At 42.6% G+C, this 22,834-nt stretch overlaps 1 long non-coding RNA gene across 1 annotated transcript; it reads right to left on the bottom strand.

Moving 5' to 3' along the window:
• Nucleotides 1–15,996: 15,996 nt before the first annotated feature.
• LOC134809519 (uncharacterized) lies at nucleotides 15,997–18,222 on the bottom strand. The gene is made up of 3 exons (XR_010155447.1): nucleotides 17,955–18,222; nucleotides 17,430–17,628; nucleotides 15,997–16,177 (listed from the first exon to the last, which is right to left on the bottom strand). It is a non-coding gene; the product is annotated as an uncharacterized LOC134809519 (long non-coding RNA).
• Between the last annotated feature and the right edge of the window lie 4,612 nt (nucleotides 18,223–22,834).

Genomic DNA, 22,834 nt, shown 5'->3' with positions numbered 1-22,834 from the left:
CCCGCCTCAGCCTCCCAAAGTGCTAGGATTACAGGTGTGAGCCACCGTGCCCAGCCAGTTTTTATCTATTGCTTTATATTTTTTGTATTACCTAGTTTTCCCATAATTAGTATCTATTACTTTTTTAGTCAGAACAAAAAGTATTTCCATGTAAATAAATGCATATGATAATATTAATGTATATACAAAAACATACACGTATGTATTTAGTATATAAAATATATATAGATGCATGTATAATATATGTCATATTGGTATATGTATTTATATATTTATTCACACAAAAATACACACACATACATATATTTCCATCGTTTTATGTTTTAGAAGATTGAAAACTGCCTTCTATTAGTTGGTCATATATCAGACGGATGCATTTCCAAAATAACTGGAACACAGTCATGGCAATCAAGCAAATCAAGAATTCAATCTGAAAACTTTGTTTCAGTTGCTATGATGGGGAGAGACAAAGATAAACCAGAGCTGATGGTAGAAATCACAGTGTTTGGGAGATGAGATGAATGGAGATTTGGGAAAGGCATGCTATTGAAATAAGAAACATGGACACAAGTCAGTAAAGCAACATCTGCAAACCTTCCCCTCTACCTTTTCTGGAGGGACACAACCCACACAGATCCAGGGACTCTAATGTTATTTCAGTGTTCCTGTAATATTTACAATAGTGCCTTTAGTAGTTTTCTCTGACTACTACATGATTACAACCAGGTAAGCCAGTTCTGCAGCCAAAACAATTTGGGAGGAGGCAGCCTGGAGATATCTTGGAAAAGAAATAAATATGACTCATTTATAAAAGCTAGGTGACTGCCATACTTGGCTCTGGGTAAAATATAAGAGAATATGGTTTAGGTAAGATTAAAAACAAAAGATCAGAATAAGCACTTCTTTAATCAGTTTTTGAGAATAAGAATTTTAAGCCTCTCCCTGGAGCTTTCTACTTAGAATACTGAATTGCTCATGTTCTCTTTTCCCAGTATTTTATTTTTTATTTTATTTATTTATTTTTTTGAGATGGAGTCTCACTGTCTTGCTCCAGGTGGAGTGCAGTGACGAAATCTCCGCTTACTGCAAGCTCCGCCTCCCAGGTTCACGCAATTCTCTTGCCTCAGCTTCCGAGTAGCTGGGACTCCAGGCGCCCGCCACCACACCCGGCTAATTTTTAGTATTTTTAGTAGAGACGGGGTTTCACCGTGTTAACCAGGATGGTCTCGATCTCGTGATCCTCCCACCTCGGGCTCCCAAAGTGCTGGTATTATAGGCGTGAGCCACCGCACCCGGCCCCAGTATTTTATTTTTATTAGCTATATATGCATACATTTTAAAAAACAAAATATTAAAAAGTTCAAAATCACCTCTCCTTTGTTCTCCAGTCCTACACTCTAGAAGCAACTACATTCAATACTCTTATTTGTTTATTCTTTTATTGGTTGCATATTTCTAAATAATATGCTTATTGTGTTAATTTCTGATTGATCAAATTTAGACATTGTTTATAGCTTTCTGAATCAGTCAGCTTCAAGTCAGAAAACTAAAACCCTTAGCAAATTTAGTAGAGAAAATTTAATACAGTTATAAAGGGGTTGGAACTTCAGTTCTTTTCTTTTCTTTTCTCTTCTTTTTTTTTTTTTTTTTTTTTTTTTGAGACAGAGTCTTACTCTGTCGCCCAGGCTGGAGTGCAGTGGCACGAGCTCGGCTCACTGCAACCTCTGCCTCCCAGGTTCAGGCGATTCTCCTGCATCAGCCTCCTGAGCAGGTGGGATTATAAGTGCACGCCACCACACCTGGCTAATTTTTGTATTTTTAGTAGAGATGGGTTACATCTCAACATGGTCACCATGTTGGCCAGGCTGGTCTCAAACTCCTGGCTCAAGTGATCCATCCACCTCGGCCACCCAAAGTGCTGGGATTACAGGTGTGAGCCACTGCGCCCGGCCCAGCCTTTAGTTCTTAATTAGGGGTGATTTTGCCCCCTAGGGAACATTTGGCAATTTCTGGAGACATTTTTGTTGTCACAGCTGGGTGGTGACTACTGGTATCTAGTGGATGGAGTCTCTCAAGGAATGCTGCAACTCATTTTATAATACACAGGACAATCCCCCAAAACAAAGAGCCATCCAGACCAAAATGTCAATAGTGTTGAGGTTGAGAACCCTGGCTTAGAAAACCTGGAAGGATAATTAGGGGAAGCGGAGGTACCCTTAACTTAAGCAGCTGCAGGAAACAATCATTATTATCTCCAGAGCCAGAGGGGCTCTATCTAAGGCAGAAAGAGTGGGAAGGAGAAATATCCTGGTGTCTCCTTCACTGCCATCCTCCAATCCCTGGCTACCACTTCCTGTTGGCTGAACTCAGCCAAAACAGTCATCGAGATCTTGGAAGCATAGTTTACAGAAGTAGCCTGTGCAATATGAGCCTGGGAAGGGGAAAGGCAGGAAATGAATTTAAGAACAAATAAGCAAATACCCAGCATATCCTCCCATTATGGATGACGAGGATCAAATTCTATTCAATGGCTTTCCCTTTATGTATATATTTTATATTAATCATAATATAATGAGTAATGTTGCTTATTTATGTGGTAAGTGTTGTTAATTGTAGTTACATTTTCTTTCTTGTACAACTTTTTGGTTTTTTTCTAGAGTTAACAACCTTTTGTTTGTTTTATTTTCTGTGCCTGTATCACTAATTATTCCCAAATTGCCCATTAGGTCTATAAGAGTTTTTCAATATTTTTTTTCTGGTTCATTTCTTCAAATGCATTAGAAAGTATATTAGTTTAAATTTTTTCGGTGCCCTCCTTCCTAGAACCCTCTCTCCTTTAGCCATTGTTCATTGAAAATGTCTGTAAGTTTCCACATCTTTTTTTGTTTAACCCATTTATAATTTAGGGGAAAAAAAAAGTGCAGCTTGCTGCCAGTGCAGAGTTCTTGGGGCAAATGAGAAATGGTTAAAGAAAATTTACCTCTTTATACTCTCTATTGGCATTTCTTTGTTAATTACATCATTTTCCACAATGAAACAGCCGCACAATAAATAATCCATCTCTTTCCTTTATTCTGTCCCAGAATTAGTGGTAGTCCCAGGGTCCTATGGTAATCATGGGATGTGGCAGTTCATAGACGGGAAGTCTGGACTTAGCAAATTAAATTCAGGTACCTTGCCTTTATTATTATAATTGTAGTCAATAATGTCAGTGCACCACCCTCATCCCCTTTACTGTGCTGGCATTCCCAGCCCCAGCTACTATAAGCATTGCCTGCTAATGGCACAAACGTACGCTTTTCTCTAGAAATACTTGGGAGGTTATATTTTCTATCAGGGCATCATGCACCCAATGACTGACTGATATGGGGGCAGGGAGATAAACAAATGTTGAGCCCTTTCCTTAAAGACGATGACTCTGTGATGTAATTCACACCGTCCATGGGATCAGGCTGAAATTAGACTTCAGCTGAAACCCTATCATTGTTTCACCTCTGCCCCTGCTCTATCCTTTACCTTCTTACAGGTTTCTACTGAAAGTACATCTTCAATATGTCTCTAGTACAAGAATCCCTGCCTCGGTTTCTTCTGGGAACTCAACTTAGACAGTGATGAACATTTGATATTTTTGGCCTTCATTCCCTCTTCCTAATAGAACCAGAGTTTCTTTTTTCTTTTTTTAGGCAGAGTCTTGCTCTGTTGCCAGGCTAGAGTTCAATGACGCAATCTCGGCTTACTGCAACCTCTGCCTCCTGGGTTCAAGCGATTCTCCTGCCTCAGCCTCCCGAGTAACTGGGACTACAGGGGCGTGCCACCATGCCCGGCCAATTTTTTGTGTTTTTTTAGTAGAGATGGGGTTTCACCATGTTGGCCAGTATGGTTTCGATCTCCTGACCTCGTGGTCTGCCCACCTTGGCCTCCCAAAGTGCTGGGATTACAGGTGTGAGCCACTGCACCTGGCCCCAGAATTTCTTTTTTGGGAAATCTGCTTCCTTTCCCTCTTTGTGGACAGTCTTGTTGTGACTGTAAATCTAGATACTCGCCCCTCCATCTAGAAGCTGAAGGAGTTACTGCGTGTTCCTCCCACAGGACTCTTCCTCTTATTGCCCTAGTACAGCAGGCCCAGACACGTAATCTCAACTCAGCCAATTCAACACTCTATGCTGGGATTATGAGTTTTGAGTGAGTAATACAAAGACAGAATAGACTGTTGAAATTGACTTATCTCAGCACAGGCTTCTTCTGGACCCTTCTGTGGTTCTTGCCCATTTCCAAGTTATTTGGAGGGCCTTTTGTGAGTGTCCCAAATCTTTTGGTAAATTCTCTTTTGTGTAAGTTCTCTCAACTTGAGTTCTCTTGCTTATAATAAAAAGAATCATAAATAATGCAGTTATCTAACTTTTTTTGGTCTATATGCAGAATGAAAAAATCTGGAACCAGATCACTAATTCAGGAGATGGGAGACTCAGGGCTTCTAATCTTGAAAAGGAAAAGCCTACCTGGATAGCCCTCCTTGCTTCGATGAAGAGGTAGGAGTTTGCAAAGGTCCTCTCACCTGGTTAAATTATACTTTGATCTTTTGTGAGATGCTGAACCAGATTTTTCTCTTAGAAAGCTGGTGTCTGGCTTTTGGTCTCAAAACATACACTCCATCTGAAACCTCCTCTCAGCTGGGATTTTTTCTTTTCTCATATGTTCACACACCAGCCCTGAAAATAGAGCGATTCAACTGCATGCAGACAGCTGCACTTACTAATAAAAATATCTTCTGAAAGAAAATAGTCTTTTTTCTGAGTGGAATTTTACTCCAGAAATTGTTCAGTTTTGGATTGTAGGGAAGGAAATGAGCTCAACACAAAAACCAAAATAGACACACATGATTGCAGAGGATCTAAAGACAATCTCCTGGTTTGAGTTGCCAGGCAACTGTCTCTCCAAAGATGCTGTCATTTTAATTTTATGGAATAATTAGGTACCCAAATTTCTGATTCAAGATGTCTTGGGATAATAATGAATTCATCTTTTATGATTTTTTAAAAGTATAAGCAGAAACCTCTTTCTTGCTTGGAGTACATGTTTTACTGTTGGTTTGTTCTCCCTTGCCCCACAGTATCTTTGCTGTGTCTCTTCAAAACAAGTAAGTTTTCATTTCTTTGGGATGTTCTTGCTGGATCCTGCTGAGAATGGGGATGGATGAAAGAACGCTTAGGGTGTTGATTTCTAGCAGCTTCAGATTCTGATCCTATGGTTATTAAGATGTTTTATCCACAGGGAGCGAAAGAAAAATATTCCACATAAACATCAATATTCCATTTAAAACACCAATCATGGGAAACTCGGCCTTATGATTAGAAACAAGGTCACTGCACTTAAGTAAACAAAATATTAGGCCAGGCGCGGTGGCTCATGCCTGTAATCCCAGCACTTTGGGAGACAGAGGCAGGCAGATCACTTGAAGTCAGGGGTTCAAAACCAGCCTGGCAAACATGGCGAAACCCCATCTCTACTAAAACTACAAAAATTAGCCAGGAGTGGTGGTGCTCACTTGTAATCCCAGCTAATCTGGAGGCTGAGGCAGGAGAATCACTTGAACCTGGGAAATAGAGGTTGCAGTGAGTGGGATTGCACCAGTGCACTCCAGCCTGGGCGACAAAGCAAAACTCTATCTCAAAAAAAAAAAAAGAAAAGAAAACAAAAGAAAATTAAAACAAAACAAAACATTTTCCTTTCTTTTTTCTTCCTTTTTTTTTTTTTTTTTGAGATGGAGTCTTACTCTGTCGGCCAGGCTGGAGTGCAGTGGCGCAATCCAGGCTCACTGCAACCTCCGCCTCCCAGGTTCAAGCAATTCTCCTGCCTCAGCCTCCCGAGTAACTGGGATTACAGGCACCTGCCACTGTGCCCAGCTAATTTTTGTATTTTTAGAAGAGACAGGGTTTTGCCATGTTGGCCAGGCTGGTCTCAAACTCCTGATCTCAAGTAATCCACCTGTCTCAGGCTCCCAAAATGCTGTGATTACAAGTGTGAGTCACCGCACCCGGCCCTGAACAAATAGCTTTCTAATTGGCCTTCACATACCCACCCTAAAGCCCTCCGGCTAACTTTCCATATTGAGGTCATCTGATCTTAGCACTCTCCTGCCTCAAAAGTTACACTAGCTTTGATTTTTATCTGTGAGGGTTCGTTTGCAGACAACTTACCTATGACTCTTCCCAGCAAAAAGGAGTTTGATACAGGGAATTAAGTGCTTATGAAACTGTTGGGAGAACTAAGGGGAGTGGGTTCCAAATTGGGTCCCCAGGAATGACTTTCAGAATACAATAGAACTGGACTATTAAGGGAGCTGTTATCTTCATCCCAAATGGAGAAACTGGGAGTTGCCACTGGAACTGTGGGCTCCATAGCACATGATCTTATCCAGGGATGAGGGCATTGCTACTGCTATACTTGTTGGCTCCAGAGTAATGCTGCCTCTCCTAGATCTGCAATGGCCAAATGAATAAATAAATTTAAAACACCCCCATATGTTCTTAGAACATTGGACCCCTTGACCCCAGAGCACTTCCTAACTATGCTCTGGACCATGCTCACCAGCAGAAACTGCAGAAACAGTGAAGCATGGACTTGCCTCATCTCCACCTTCTAGGCCTCATGTGAGTGAATCTGATTGGCTGAATCTAGACGCCTCCAGTGCCCTAGTTGCAAGGTGTTTGTGAATGTAGTTTTTAGCTTTCCAGCCTCTGCAGTCACACCAAAGGGTAGAATAGATGGGCACCAATCTGTCACACTCTTGCTCTTAGGATGGAAACCATTCTTCATATGGTTTGTAACGCTTTTTATGGTCTAGCCTCTGTCTCCCTCTTGGCCTTATCTTTCCCATGCTCCCTTTGTGCTGTTCACTCTCTGCCTGTCAGTCTTTCATATGAGCCATCCTCCCACTACAGGGCTTTGCACATGCTGTTTTTCTTCCTGAAATACTCTCCATCTCCACCCGGTCCTCTTGACCTAGTTAATTCCTATCTCCCCTTTCAACTCAAGTGTCACTTCATTCTGGAAACCTTTGCAGCCTTCCCATCTCCTGGGCACGTACCCCAGCTACAGGCTCTCATGGCACCTAATAGCTTTCCTTGGTAGGCACTTGCTACAATTGCAATGTTGTAATTGTCTGATCATTTCATTAATAATGGGCTCCTCTACAAGGGTATAGGTTCCAAGAGGTTAGGGACCTCATCTGATCCTGATCCCCATATTTTAGAAGTATAGAGAAGAAACTTAAGTCCCTTTAGGGGGAAAAACTGGAGGTGAAGGGGAAGGAAGGCTCTTATGCTTCATTTTATATCTTTCTGAACTTTTTAATGATTCATGTACATGTATTTTAACCTTAAAATGTGTAATAGAGGCCGGGCACAGTGGCTTAATGCCTGTAGTCCCAGCACTTTGGGAGGCCAAGGTGGGTGGATCACCTGAGGTCAAGAATTCAAGACCAGCCTGGCCAACATGGTGAAACTCCCTCTACACTAAAAATACAAAAATTAGTGTGGTGTGGTGGCGCATGCCTGTAGTCCCAGCTACTCAGGAGGCTGAGGCATGAGAATCGCTTGAATCCGGGAAGCAGAGGTTGCAGTGAGCTGAGATTGCGCCACTGCACTCCAGTCTGGGCACAGAGTGAGACTCGGTCTCAAAAAACCAAAAAAGTGTGTAATAGAATTGGGGTGGGAGGAGTATTTTCCCAGAGTGATTCGATTTCAGGACCAGAATTAGGGACTTTGAAATCTTCAGAAGTTGAATTTCAAAAACCTATTAATTTCTAGTTTACTTATTGGAATTGCCTTTTAAAAAAGTCTAGAATAGGTATAATTTTCATGGAAATCCTCCTCAATAAAACAAACTTTTCTAGGGATAAGATTCTTCAAAAAAGAAGGCATCCCAGTTAGAGAAAAATGTTAAAGGATGCCACCCCCAGCCATGGACCCACGAAACTCAAATTCTGCTAGTATAACAACAAAAACAGCCTTCCACATAAAGTGCTACTGTTATTTTTCTCTTTACTATGCTTTCTAATTACTCTGTAATAAACACACTAAAAATCATAAAAGTTAAAGTAAAAAAGAATTAATTTAATTACAACTATTCTAACATTTTTCTCTATTGAACCCTTTGAAAAACAGTTCACATAGGTACTAGTACATGAAGGATGGCTCCGAAAGGCAATAATGAAACTGCATCATTTACATAATAATCTCGCAAGTAGAAGCATGTGTTTTACTGCGTTCTGGTGCCACCAGTTATGTTAAATTACAATTCCAAGGAACAGCAGGGAAGGATTTAGAACTTACACTCAATAATGGGGTTGAAATGTGAACACTTCCTTTCATGAAAAGGAATTATTACTGGCAAAGCACCCCTCTGGCCTAAGACCAGTAGCTTTGGTTAGAGGCAGCAAAATAAAAGGACCTGAGAACACCCCAGCATACCCAGAGTTGTACTCTAAATGCCAAGGGCTATGAGAGAGGAAAATCCCTAGACTGTTCTAGAACCAAGGATTTTGTTGAATCTTGACGTTAGGAGAAAGCTTGGGGGTCATCATTCTAGTCTAAACTCTGTCCCAGTTCAGAAACTTCTTCCTAACATCCTAGCCAGATACTTGTTTAGTACTAGTGTAAACACTTAAAACTTAAAGAAAACAAGTTAAATGATTAGACATTAGCAATTAACACTTAAACCTTTTAACAAGTTAATACCAAGGGATCATTAAAAATAAGAAGTTGAAGGACCACCTGGGAGCATTCAATCGAGAGTAAGGGCCTCCAAGAATCCAGTGAAAGTATTTCTTCTCTTTCTTCTACTATTGTGTTGAATTTCATCAACATTGCTTGAGTATGTGGTCTCTGGAGGAAAAACAAATTTATACTCCTCTTGCTTTTGTTTATATTTTTTCTTCATCAAAATTTCCTCCCAATTAATTAACCTATCTCACGACCTATCTTTGTTTCTTAAATGTAAAACATTTTATATACTAATTACTGCTAAATTGCTTTAAGGCTTAAAAAAAACAACCTTGGTGGCTCATGCCTGTAATCCCAGCACTTTGGGAGGCCGAGGCGGGCGGATCACCTGAGGTCAGGAGTTTGAGACCAGCCTGACCAACATGGAGAAACCCCGTCTCTACTAGAAATACAAAATTAGCCGGGCGTGGTGGCGCATGCCTATAATCCCAGCTACTCGGGAGCCTGAGGCAGGAGAATCGCTTGAACCCGGGAGGTGGAGGTTGTGGTGAGCCGAGTTCACGCCATTGCACTCCAGCCTGGGCTACAAGAGCGAAACTCCGTCTCAAATAGCAAACAAACAAACAAACAGCAAGAACAAAAAACCCTTAACTTGAATTCAGGAGGTCTCTGAAATGCAAATCAGGTTGGTTAATACACTTTCGCAGCTAGCGAAGTAAACCATTTGGGCACCATCTTTGATTTCCCAAGTCACACTCTTCAGCCTGGCTCCATTAACTTCCTTTCTTTCTTGACAACTCTATACTCTATACCTCCCATTGCCCAATTTTGTTCTCTTAATTTAGAAATCGTAGCAATTGCAGTTTAGGAGTTTTGCTAAATTTTGCTTCATTTTGCTAAATGAAGAGACGATGACTGTGCTCAAGATCTAGTCTTTTTAAAACTGCTATAATAAACCAGTCCTATAAGTAAGGAGAAAGAAATTTGGAGATATGTTAATGAATTAATCATACATGCTGTTGCTACAACTCTTCCCAAGCATCTTGAGAGAGAAAGCCAAAGAAATCAGGTTGTTGTTGTCATCACAGACAATTAGGCCAGCAGAAGGATGTTCTCAGGCACAAAACAACTGGTTTTGCTGGTGGCAGCTTCTGTTGAATCATCAGTAAAATTTAAATAACACGTCAGAGTAAATGGCAAGAGTCAAAACAGGAGAAACCCAGAGAAATAAGTTGGTCCTATCTTCTGCTTATCAGCAGAACAGTCCGTAGTTATATTAAAGTAATTTGAAAGTTCAGACAAACAGAGTAAGTCCTTTAAAGGATTTACAGGTATGGCAGCTTAGGTAGGAAGTCTGGGAAAGTCAGAAGCTTAGGAATAAAACACATGGAGGCAAAGAAAATGCTTTTGTGAGTTAAGGAGAAAAAAATGGACTTGAACTCACAAGAACTGTGAAATGTTCTCATTTTTTGCCATTTGAGAAGGATCTGTGACAAGGATGTCTGTTACTAAGGGTGTCACTTAATAATGGAAAACAAAGTCTATGAAAAACACTTAAACATGTGAGGGTGTGACAGCTAATGAGAAGGAGGCCTTCTCTTCCCGCTTCCAAAGCATGACTTCATTTTGCCCTAGGGTGGCTGAAGTGTACCCATCAAAGCAGAGATCCATCTGAACATGGGAGCACACCCACTAACACTGCTGTTAATTAACTCTCGACCTGTGAAAACAAAGCCACATCCTCACTCTGAATATGGAAAAGCTGAAGACAGTGAGTGCTTGCTTAGGTTTCTGGATTCCATCCTTGCAATAGCAAGACGTGGTACCATTTGTGGAGGCCCACTATGTGCCAGGCATTGCTAGGCCATCATACTCACTGTGGCACAACATCCCCTGAACAATTCAGAGAGATTGATGTTATCCCCACCCCATTTTTTACATGAGGGAACTGACTCTCAGCTCAAATGACTTGCCCAAGACCACAAGGAGTAGAAAGCAGAGTAGAAGACAGCCTCAGCCTTGTCTGACTCAAAATCCCAAGCTCTTTGCTGCTAAGAGATGTCTGGAAAAATGGAGAGTTGTTTGCTGCTTCTCAGAGCTGCAGAAAGATGTCCATAGCCCATCCCTTCCCTTCCTTACTACTTAGTAGCATTTCCTTGCTAAGTGTGTGTGTGTATGTGTGTGTATACACACACAGCAGTATACAGCAGGTCCTTGAATAATAGCGGTTCTTTCTTTCCTTTCTTCTTTCTCTTTCTTTCTTTCTCTTTCTCTTTCCCTTCTTCCTCCTTTCCTTCCTTCCCTTCCTTCCTTCCTTCCTTCCTTCCTCCCTCCCCTCCCCTCCTCTCTCCTCTTCATTTTTTTCTTTTGAGATGGAGGCTGGAGTGCAGTGGCAAGATCTCAGCCTTCTGCATTTAAGCAATTCTCCTGCCTCAGCCTCCCGAATAGCTGGGACTGCAGGCGAGTGCCACCACACCCAGCTCCTTTTTGTATTTTTAGTAGAGATAGGGTTTCACCATGTTGGCCAGGCTGGTCTCGAACTTCTGACCTCAAGTGATCCACCTGCCTCGACCTTCCAGAGTGCTAGGATTACAGGTGTGAGCCACTGTGCCTGGCCCTTTCCTTCTTTCTCCTTCCTTCTTTCCTTCCTTCCTTCCTTCCTTCCTTCCTTCCTTCCTTCCTTCCTCCCTCCCTTCCTTCCTCCCTTCCTTCTTTTTTCTTTTAACTAGGAATTAAATTATCAGTTTTATTGGTCAAGAATTCACAACATAATCACTAATTGTATGTTGACAATGTTGAACTTTACCAGAGTCTGTGATTCTGGAAAGAAGGGCCCTGACCCCCCGACCTCTGTATTATGGGAAATGGCTTGCTGCAAAGGGATGACCACTCTTTTGATTTTTTTTTTTTTTTTTTTTTTTTTTGAGACGGAGTTTTGCTCTTGCTGCCCAGGCTGGAGTGCAATGGGGCGATCTCGGCTCACCGCAACCTCCGCCCCCCAGGTTCAAGCAATTCTCCTGCTTCAGCCTCCTGAGTAGCTGGGATTACAGGCATGTACCACCATACCTGGCTAATTTTGTAGTTTTAGTAGAGATGGGGTTTCTCCATGTTGAGGCTGGTCTCGAACTACTGACCTCAGGTGATCTGCCCGCCTCAGCCTCCCAAAGTGCTGGGATTACAGGTGTGAGCCACCGTGCCCAGCCCACTCTTTTGATTTATAAGACCTGGAGCAACCCACTTTATTTGATTTGGTTGCACTGTTTCCTACACATAGTTCATCCTAAATTCACCTGGTAATTGAGGTTGTCATTTGTGTTAGCTAATTGCCTTTATCCAAAGGAAAAATTAAACTTCTTATATCTCTTAAATATAGAGATATAGCAGGTAGTTTCAGCTTGGAAGCAAGTGCCTAGGCTGAGACAGGGAGATAGAAGGGTGCTATTGATGCAAGCAAGTGCCATCACTGGGGCTTCACCCAGGAAATAATTCAACTGGTGAGGTTAAACAATCTTTCACTGAGGCCGGGCGCAGTGGTTCATGCCTGTAATCCCAGCATTTTGGGAGGCTGAGGCGGGTGGATCGCCTGAGGTCAGGAGTTTGAGACCAGCCTGGCCAACATGGTGAAACCCTGTCTCTATTAAAAATACAAAAAATTATCTGGGCGTGGTGATAGGTGCCTGTAATCCCAGCTACTCCAGAGGCTGAGGCAGGAGAATCCCATGAACCTGGGAGATAGAGGTTCCAGTGAGCCGAGATGGCGCCATTACACTCCAGCCTGGGCAACAAGAGAGAAACTTTGTCTCAAAAAAAGAAAATAATCTTTCATTGAACCAGAGCTGCTCCTTCCAGAGCAGGGCTAACTCCTAGGTGTGCCCAGAGTCAGCCCCTCCCTCCCTCCCTCTCTTACTTCCTTCCTTTTTTTCTTCCTCCTTCCTTCCCTCTCTCTCTCTTCTCAGCCTCCCAAGTAGCTAGAACTACAAGCACAATCTACCACATCTGTCTATTAAAAACATTTTTTTTTGTAGACACAGGGTCTTGCTATGTTACCCAGGTTGGTCTCAAACTCCTGGCCTCAAGCAATTTTCCTGCCTCAGCCTCCCAAAGTGCCAGGATAACAGGTGGGAGCCACCGCACCCAGCCAATAACATCGTTTCATTCAAAGTCATTTCATTATAATGTCGAAGAGAAAAAAAATTCATTCCTGGCCAGGGCCACTGTCTGTGTGGAGTTTGCACATTCTCCCCATGTCTGCATGGGTTTCCCCCAGTACTCTGAGTTCCTCCTGAATCCCAAAGATGTGCACATTAGGTGAATTGGTGTGTCTAAATGGTCACAGCCTGTTGAGTGTGCATGTGCACATGAGTGTGCCCTGTAATGGAATGGGTCTTGTCCAGGGCTGGTTCCTGCTTTGCCCCTGAACTGCTGGGATAAGCTCCTGCCACTGCAACCCTGTACTTGAATAAGAAGGTTGGAAAATGAATGGATAAATACAAATTATTATAAAATAAAAATGTGTAAAGTATCTGATAATCATACAAATGCACCACAATAAACAATGTGGGACAAAAGCACTTTTTGAGCCCTCCCTATATGTGATTGTTTATGAGCCCTATGGTCACAGGAGGTGCTCCTTACAATTTTCACTTTGCAAACATTGATTTCTTGATTTTATTTCACAGCCACTATAATCACCATCACTCAATGATTCCCCAAAAACTGGGTAAATGATTATCCTACTTATTTTTATTAATTTTTCTTAAATGTATGAATAACTCATATTTATTTCAATGTTAATAAGTGTTTATTTAGAAGTTCGCTGATGTTTTTGTGACCAGAAATATGCCATAGAAATTTAAGTCTTGTTTGTATCATCTAGCCTATGGTAGAGTTGGTTTTGTTATACATCATTTCACTTAAAACCTGTCGATGACATTGAGGACTTCCCATGTGTGCTACATCTGTGTGTGTATATATCATAAAGGTATGTATCCTATTGGTTCTGTTTCTCTGGAGAACCCTGACTAGTACACTAAATGTGGTTCCCAGACCACCTCCACCAGGAGCAGTGTCTCCTGAAGCTTAGATATCTGGAAACTCAGGACCCACCCCAGACCTACTGGACCAGAATCCACTCTTTCAAGCTTGAGAAGCACCAATCACCTTCCTCACTGTTACATTAAATATGCGCCTTTAATAAAGTGCTAATTATCCTGCAGCAGATAGTGACTCTGAGAAATAGTTCCTGTGCCCTTCATTAAGTCTTTGACTTTCAAAGGAAGAGTCATTTCTACCCACCCCTTGCCAGCCCCAGAATCCTCATCAACAAAGCAGGGGGAAGAAAAGCAAGGAAGCGTTTTTAAAGGGTTTGCTGATAAGACTTCAGGCAGCTGCCCTGACTGGCACCTGGGTAGTACAAGGTAATGCTAAATATTAACACCTAAGAAGATTAGCACAGATTGCAGGAGGATTCTAATTGGGTTAAAGGTCACTTGCTTACACATCCCTTTGAGGGAGCCTCGAACCGTGTGGGGGGAGGGGCCTCAGAGTGGACATGGCAAGGCAGGAGGCCAGGAGGAAGAGCCCAGGCAGAATTCTCGTGACCTCCTGTGGGGTGTGAGCTCTGCTTTCTTCCAGCCTTGGTGGGGACCAGTTATGGGGACTCTTCCAGAGAAGAAGGTGGATAAACATGGGAAGGGCTTCTTGAGGTTCCAGGTTTTGAGCTAGAACAAGAGGTTACTTGGCAGAGAAAATTATTCAGTAAGAGATAAGAAGAAAAAGAGTAAACTTAAAATAGACACAAGAGATTGCTAAAGAGAAGAAAAAAGTCAAGATGGAGAAAAAAAGAAGAAAAACTTCTGCACTCCTGCAACCATATAATATTATCTATTTTTTTCACTGGGATCATTTTTTTGTTTGAGATTTAAACACCGTTGCCTCCAACTTCTGATTCCTTGGAAGTCTGAAGCTCTCCCAAAGATTTTTTTCGGGTTGCCAGGAGCTTATGTTCTCATGGTCCCATCAGGTTTACAGTCTACCCTTTCTAATGCTTGAGTCTCTTCTATGAAATCTCATGCAGCGAAGGTTCCAGGCACAATGCATAATTGAATGCACACAATGATTCTGCCCGGGAGAAATGATATCCTAATTATTTTACAGATAAGAAAGGAAATGGTGGCTAAGAGAAGTGAAGAAATCAAGCCAAGGCAATATAGCCTGTAGACCGGATCTGGATTCCAGTCCATCTGATGCGTGGTAGTCGGATATATTGGTGGCCACCAGCATCCCACGCCTCCTGGTGTTTGTACCCTGTGTGCTTCCTTCCTCTCGACTCTGGGCTGGGCCTGTGACTTGCTTTAGCCAATGGAATGCCATCACAGTTCAAGGTCTAAGCTCTTGGGAGCCCCAAGCTGCCTTGTAAGAAGGCAGACTACCCCGCTGGAGAGAACACACCAGCACTCAGATGACAGTGTGAGCGAAGCCCCAGACACATGACCTCAATTTAAGGGGTCTCATTTGTCTTTGGTCTTTCCAGTGATCCTAGTTGAGACTTCAGATGTGTTGGGCGTTAAGCTGCAGCAGACAGCATATGGAATAGATATGATGGAGCTGTGCCCTGTTCAAATTCCTGACCCATAGAATTTTGAAAAATAGTACAATCCTTGTTGTTTTAAACCACTGTGTTTTGGGTAGTTTGTTATGTGGCCATAGCTTAAAAAGACACACACTGCTGTCCTGTGGCTGAGGAGAACGAGATAATGATGGGCTCAAGCAGTCCCTGAACAAGGGGAAGAGAGCAGGGTTAAGAGACGGTTAAGCAGGATTGTGCGGGTGGACTGCAAGGGTGGAGAGAGGAAAAGATAAAGGGTATAATTATGCAGTCCTCTAGCAGGAGAAACAAGAACTAACAGAATTTTTAACTTTAGGTCAAATACGTTTGTCAGGCAGCATTTCTGGCCCAGTGCAAATCCTCATAACAGAATTAATGAGTATGACTCTTAGCACTAGATCAAAAAGAGAATTAATGAATGGAAAAGGGAAAGGCAAGACACAGAACTGTCTATTTTAATTTCGACAAGAAGATAATAGACCAAACTGTTTACAGTGGTTCTTTCTAGGTGGCAGGATTACAAATAATACTTTATTCCTTTGTATTCTCTTCTAGTTTTTCCACATTTTGTACAATCACCTTTTTAAAAATTTAATCTCTTCAAATTTTCTTTTTTTTTTCATAGTCACTTCTTTATTTTTGATACAAATGTATATGACACATGTCTTGACAATCAGCCCACCCACCACCACACAGGTAGGGTCTGGTTCCCCAGGGAAGAGGTGGGACAGGGAGAGGAGCTGGTGGGTGCTGCCATCTGCTTCTCCAGCCTTCCCAGGCTGCAGCCAGGTTCCCAGGTCTCCAGAGGGTGGGAACGCAGCAGGTGCAGGTAGCAAATTTTCAATATCTAAGAAATATAAGTACATGGATTTTAAAAACTGTCATACGGGCCAGGCATGGTGTTGGGTGTTAAGCTGCAGGAGACAGCAGCTTTGGGAATTTGGGAGGCCAAGGTGGGCAGATCACTTTGAGTCCAAGAGTTCAAGACCAGCCAGGGCAACATGGCAAGACCCCATCTCTACAAATGTGGCAAGATCCCATCTCTACAAAAGATACAAAAAATTAGCTGTCAGTGGTGGCAGGTGCCTGAAGTCCCAGCTACTCAAGGAGGCTGAAGTGGGAGGATCGCTTGCCTCAGCCCGGGAGGCAGAGGTTGCAGTGAGCCGAGATTGTGCCACTGCACTCCAGCCTAAGAGACAGAGCGAGACCCTATCTCAAAAACAAAACAAAACAAATTGTCATACGTACACATGCCACAGAACGGCACTAACCCTCTGCCCTATCTTTCCTCTTCCCATCTTGTACCCTACAGGCAACTCCTTAAAACTAATTCTGGTTTTAGTTCTTTGAGCGGTTAGGTCCACATGTCTAAAAATATTCTTGTAGTTCTATTAATTGGTTTATTGACCAGAGGCATCTACTTGTTCCCTGATACAAAATTCTTACTTTTTTTTTTTTTTTTTTTTTTGAGATGGAGTTTCACTCTTGTTGCCCATGCTGGAGTGCAATGGTATGATCTCGGCTCACTGCAAGCTCCGCCTCCCAGGTTCAAGCGATTTTCTTGCCTCAGCCTCCTGAGTAGCTGGGATTATAGGCACCTGCCACCATGCCCAGCTAATTTTTGTATTTTTAGTAGAGACGGGGTTTTGTCATGTTGGCCAGGCAGGTCTCAAACCCCTGACCTCAGATGATCCACCTGCCTTGGCCTCCCAAAATGCTGGGATTACAGGTGAGAGTCATGGTGCCTGGTCAAAATTTTTACTATTTTAGTCAACATGTTTATTACCTACTATGTACAAGCACCTTCAGGTACTGGTGAGAGGGTAGAGAATAACAGAGAGAGTTTTTGCCATTTCAGGGCATATATTCCAGTAAAGGGAGGTGGTTCACTAAACACAAATAAATAAATAAGATAATATCCAATAAGAAAAAGGACGATGGAGAAAAAAAACTGGGTATGGGACAGCATGGTTGAGTGTATTTTTCCAAAATTGGCTGCAAAGGATCTCCCACATGCTCATCTAGCATACTGCCACTCACCTACCAAAAGGTAGATTTTATTTTCCTTACCCTTGAATCTGGGTGTGTTGGTGACTTACTTGTAACAAAGAGAACACAGCAGAAGCAATGCTGCCTGACTTCCAAGCCTAGGACATGCAGTGGTGGTGAAGTTCCCCTCCTTTGCTGGAATAGTTCTTGAAACTCCCCAATGCTGACCAGGCATGGTGGCTCATGCCTATAATTTCAGCACTTTGGAGTCTGAGGTGGGCAGATCGCTTGAGCTCACGAGTTTGAGACCTGCATGGACAACATGGTAAAACCCAGTTTCTAGACTAGTCATATGATGGAATACCACACTGCAATAAAAAGAATAAACTACTGAGGTAGCAGCAATAGAAATAATTTTCATTATATTTGGTGAAAAAAGACAAACACAAGAAAATATACTTTTTGATTTATCGAAGATCAAGAACAGGCAAAACAGATCAATGGTGATAGAAGTTAGAATAGGGATTATTTCTAGGAAGAGGTGGATTGATGGGGAAGGAGCATGAGGAAATGTTTTGGGGTGCTGGTGATGTTCTATGTCTCCATCTGAGTGATAGCTGCTCTAGTATACACACCTGTAAAGAGTCAGTGAGCTGTTCACTGAAGATCAGTGCACTTCAAGCATTCATTGTATGTGCAGTTGGCCCTCTGTATCCATGGGTTCAACCATCCATGTTATTCCTAAATGCTGAAATTCAAGAAACAGAGTTTACATTATTTTGCAAATATTACTCCTGGCTGAGTCAAGTGGGATGACAGAAGTACATTTCCTTCACAACAGGGCCAATCAATGTCATGACCTCTGTAATCATGTAATCACTTGAATATTCTTTTTTTTTTTTTTTTTTTGAGATGGTGTCTTGCTCTGTAGCCCAGGCTGGAGTGCAGTGGCACCATCTCGGCTCACTGCAAGCTCCACCTCCTGGGTTCACGTCATTTTCCTGCCTTAGCCTCCTGAGTAGCTGGGACTACAGGTGCCTGCCACCATGCCTGGCTAATTTTTTTGTATTTTTAGTAGAGACGGGGTTTCACTGTGTTAGCCAGGATGGTCTCGATCTCCTGACCTTGTGATCCGCCCGCCTTGGCCTCTCAAAGTGCTGGGATTGCAGGTGTGAGCCATTGCGCTGGGCCACTTTTTTTTTTTTTTTTTTTTAAGACAGAGTCTTGCTCTGTCATGCAGGCTGGAGTGCAGTGGTGCCATCTCAGCTCACTGCAGCCTCCACCTCCCGGGTTCAAGTGATTCTTCTACTTCAGACTCTTGAGTGGCTGGGATTACAGCATGCACCACCACACCCCGCTAATTTTTTGTATTTTTAGAAGAGACGGGGTTTCACTATGTTGGTCAGGCTGGTCTCTAACTCCTGGGCTTAAGCAATCCTCCCACCTCAGCCTCCCTAGTAGCTGGGGCTACAGGTGTATGCCACCACACATGGCTAATTTTTGTATTTTTTGTAGAAACAGGGTTTCGTCATGTTGCCCAGGCTGGTCTTGAACTCCTGGCCTCAAGCAGTCCTCCTACCGTGGCCTCCCAAAGTGTATTATTTTCTGTTGCTCAAAATTTATTCCGTGCTTCTTGAAAGCATTCTTGTGGGAGCTCACTGAGGTTTTGATTGAATGTGAACTGGATGTGTTTAGGCTGCTTAAATAGCTGGTATCTTAGAGTCTCTTTTCATAGTTCTCTTTGGGAAGTTTCACTGTTTCTGATATACTACATCTTTCTTCTGTAGAAAGAGGAGACAGAATTTCTAAGACTTCTCATGATGATAATGTGATGCTAGTATAAATCTTGTTCCTTTATTGGTGATCTTTTTGGTTCCTTTATTGTTTCTTACTCTCCCCTTCAGCTTTGCACTGTAAAATTTATTTTACATGAGAGAGGAATAACCTCTCTTGTTTAAGCTACTGCTAATTTTTCTTCCTGTTTTATGTACCTGACCCTAATTGTAACAATTATAATTTGGCTTCTGCCTCTCAGCCTGGGATCCTTCTCCACCGCAGCCATTGCCTGCATTTTTTCTGAGTTGCTTCCCTTTTTCTGTTTCATCTGGAGAAATTCCACTGGGCTTTTAAAATATCTTCCATGTCTTCTTCACATGGTCAATCTTCCCTCTAGTTTTTCGAACACATGGAAAACAGTTAGAGTAGTGGTTTGAATGTGCTTGTCTGCTGAATCTAACATCTGTAACAATGGTTATCTGCTACACTAACTGGTTTCTCTTATCAGGGTTTCCTGCAATTACTCTCAAAGGGCTAGATCGTCTTCAGTTGGGTTTCCCAAGAGGCAGACCTGAACCAAAGGATGTGAGTTGGGGCTGATGCCAGAAAGAATTGGTAGAGGAGAGCCTGATGGGCCTGACCAAGGCTTCTCTAACTTCAGACTCCTGAAGTTAGAGAAAGCTCTTAGATAAAACTTCTCAGGTGCTTGCTGTAGAAAGTGGTTGATGTTTTTGGAAATATAAGTACGGCTGTGACAATGTCTGCAAAATACATCCTATATCTAAGAGTCCAAATCCCCATTTAATAAATAAGGAAAGAACTAGCCAATCTCATGAAAGCGCTTTGCCCTTGGCCAGGCGTGGTGGCTCACGCCTGTAATCCCAGCACTTTGGGAGGCCGAGGTGGGTGAATCACCTGGGGTCAGGAGTTCGAGACCAGACTGACCAACATAGAGAAACCCCATCTCTACTAAAAATGCAAAATTAGCCAGGCGTGGTGGCGCATGCCTGTAATCCCAGCTACTCAGAGGCTGAGGCAGGAGAATCGCTTTAACCCAGGAGGCGGAGGTTGCGGTGAGCCGAGATCGCGCCCTTGCACTCCAGCCTGGGCAACAAGAGCAAAACTCCGTCTCAAAAAAAAAAAAAAAAAGCACTTTGCCCTTTCCAGTGTGGGTTTTATTGACTCAGTCTGACCCAGTGGACTGTTTCTCCTGAAGGCTTATTTTTGCTCCAAGGCAGTCCACCAAACCTCGTGGTTCTTCCAAGTGTAGGAAGAGATAGTTTATCTTATGTGTAGTCAGCTGATGAAGGAGGTACCCTTTCAGGCTCCTGAGAACTGGAAGAGCATATCCTCCCTTCTGGCGGGGAAGCCAGCTGTCTAGCCTTTCTATCTTCTGTGTCATGATGTAATTTAATATCTAAAAACAACCCAAGACCAGAGTCTGATGGCCTGGCCAAGTCTGGTCCATTTGTGCTCTCTCAGAGAGGCTTGTCAAGGGCTTACATGTGTGTCCAAAAGAAATGGTAGATAATAGCCAAAAATTGCAAATGACTTAGCCTCTTTGAAATTCAGTTCCTTTATCAGAAAAGCAAAGAGGGTGTGGGGGGAGATAATCTCCGGGGTTTCTACAAGCTTGAGGTCTCTGATTCTATATGGTGGCAGATCTGGCCTGCAGCTCCACAGCCAAGGGGAGTCATCATGTCACAGATTTCCACTGAAGACCACTGGTAGGAGATGGTCCCTTACAACTCAGTCCCAGACTTTTGGCCTTCTTACCTTTTGACTCTGTAATCTCACATCTGAGAGTACATCCCAACTAAATACTCAGATGCCAAGTGGTCAGTACAAAAGTGTTCACCACAGTTACTGTAAATGGAAATTCACAGAAGAATCACCAAATGATTTATGGAACATCCAGCTGATTAAATATGATTCGGACAATAGCAATATTTCAAAGAATGTTCAGTGGCATACAGAATTAATTATACAGCCTATTATACACCATATGAAAAACAGGATATGGGCCAGGCATGTGGTGGCTCATGCTTGTAATCCCAGCACTTTCGAAGGCTGAGGCAGGCAGGTCACCTGAGGTCAGGAGTTCAAGACCAACCTGGCTACATGGTGAAACCCCATCTCTACTAAAAATACAAAAATTAGCTGGGCGCAGTGGTGCATACCTGTAACCCCAGCTCTTCGCAGGGGCTGAGGCAGGAGAATTGCTTGAACCCAGGAGATAGAGGTTGCAGTGAGCCAGGAGCCAGGATCATGCCACTGCACTCCAGCCTGGGCGACAAGCGCAAAACTCCATCTCAAAAAACAAAAACAAAAACAAAAAAAACCAGGAAATAAAACCATATGCTGTATGTAGAAAGATCCAACTGGTTCCAATATACAATTATATTATAAAAGAGCTGAAATGTATATATTTAAACTTTTATATATATATTTGTTTATCAAAGATCATAAGATGGAATTCTAGTTTTCCCCTTTATCTTTTTCTGTATTTTCTACATTTTCTACAAATACCAGAAATATGTCTTATTTTTATAAACAGGAAAAAAAAAACAAGTGTTTTTTCTTTTCAGAAGAATTAAAACAGTACATATTTGGGCCTTCGTATTTGTCTGCGAGAGTTCTAATATGGGCACCAGGCACTATTCTGGACATCTTTTACTCACTGGATTTAATTGTCATGGCTATCATAGGTAATTAGCATTGCTACTTGCATTGTCTAGATATAATGATGGAGTCGGAGCCCTATTCTTTCCTGTATCTCGCAAATGCTGCTGTCTCAGTTTTTGAGTGTCAGTGGTGTCATCTTCTGCCCAGACTTGTGCTGACACTAAAGAGAGAGGGTGATCTCATTTACTCTTAGTGCCGCTGGAGTTGGGGGATGGGAATTGCAAATGATGAGGGCTTTAATTCCACATTGTGCTTGCTCCACAGCTAGTACATACAGCTGGATTTTCTGCTACTTTATTAAAGGCAAACAGACTTTGCAAGGCAAAAATGGTTTTCCAAATGACCATACTATATGTCTTAAGTGAGGAATACATGGTTCATTGATGAACCCAAATTTGACCCTTGTAGCAGATGCTGTCAGTGCCCCACCCATATGTTCTTTGCCTACCTGGAGGACTTCCTATGTCTCTCTGTTCTAGCACACTCCCTGTCCTTGGAGTAGGAGTTGATCAGTCCACTTCAGAGTAGTTCAGAAGTGTCAGGTAGTTAATGTTCCAGGAGCAGCTCTCAATCACTAAGGGATGGGCATTGGAATATAAATACCTCAACTCTCTCACCCCACAGTGGGAGACTTTTGAGGCATGTTCCAGTAGACTCAGCAGGATTAAAACCCATTTGCCAGCCAGGCACAGTGGCTTATGCCTGTAATCCCAGCACTTTGGAAGGCTGAGGTGGGCGGATCACTTGAGGTGGAGTTCAAGACCAGCCTGACCGACATGGCGAAACACCATCTCTACTAAAAATTCAAAAATTAGCTGGGCATGGCGGCACGTGCCTGTAATCCCAGGTACTCAGGAGGCTGAGGCAGGAGAATCACTTGAACCAGGGAGGGCAGAGGTTGCAGTGAGCCGAGATTGTGCCACTGCACTCCAGCCTGGGCAACAGAGCAAGACTTAGTCTCAAAAAGAACAACAACAAGAACAAAATTTGCCTACAGCAGAAGTATTCTTATTAATATATGCTTTATTAGCTTTCCTTCCTTCCTTGTCTCCCC

This window comes from Pan troglodytes, chromosome 2 (genome assembly GCF_028858775.2).
Source record: "Pan troglodytes isolate AG18354 chromosome 2, NHGRI_mPanTro3-v2.0_pri, whole genome shotgun sequence".
Classification (NCBI taxonomy): domain Eukaryota; kingdom Metazoa; phylum Chordata; class Mammalia; order Primates; family Hominidae; genus Pan; species Pan troglodytes.
The sequence above is the reverse complement of the archived record's forward strand: the minus strand, read 5'-3'. Positions and strand labels throughout refer to the sequence as shown.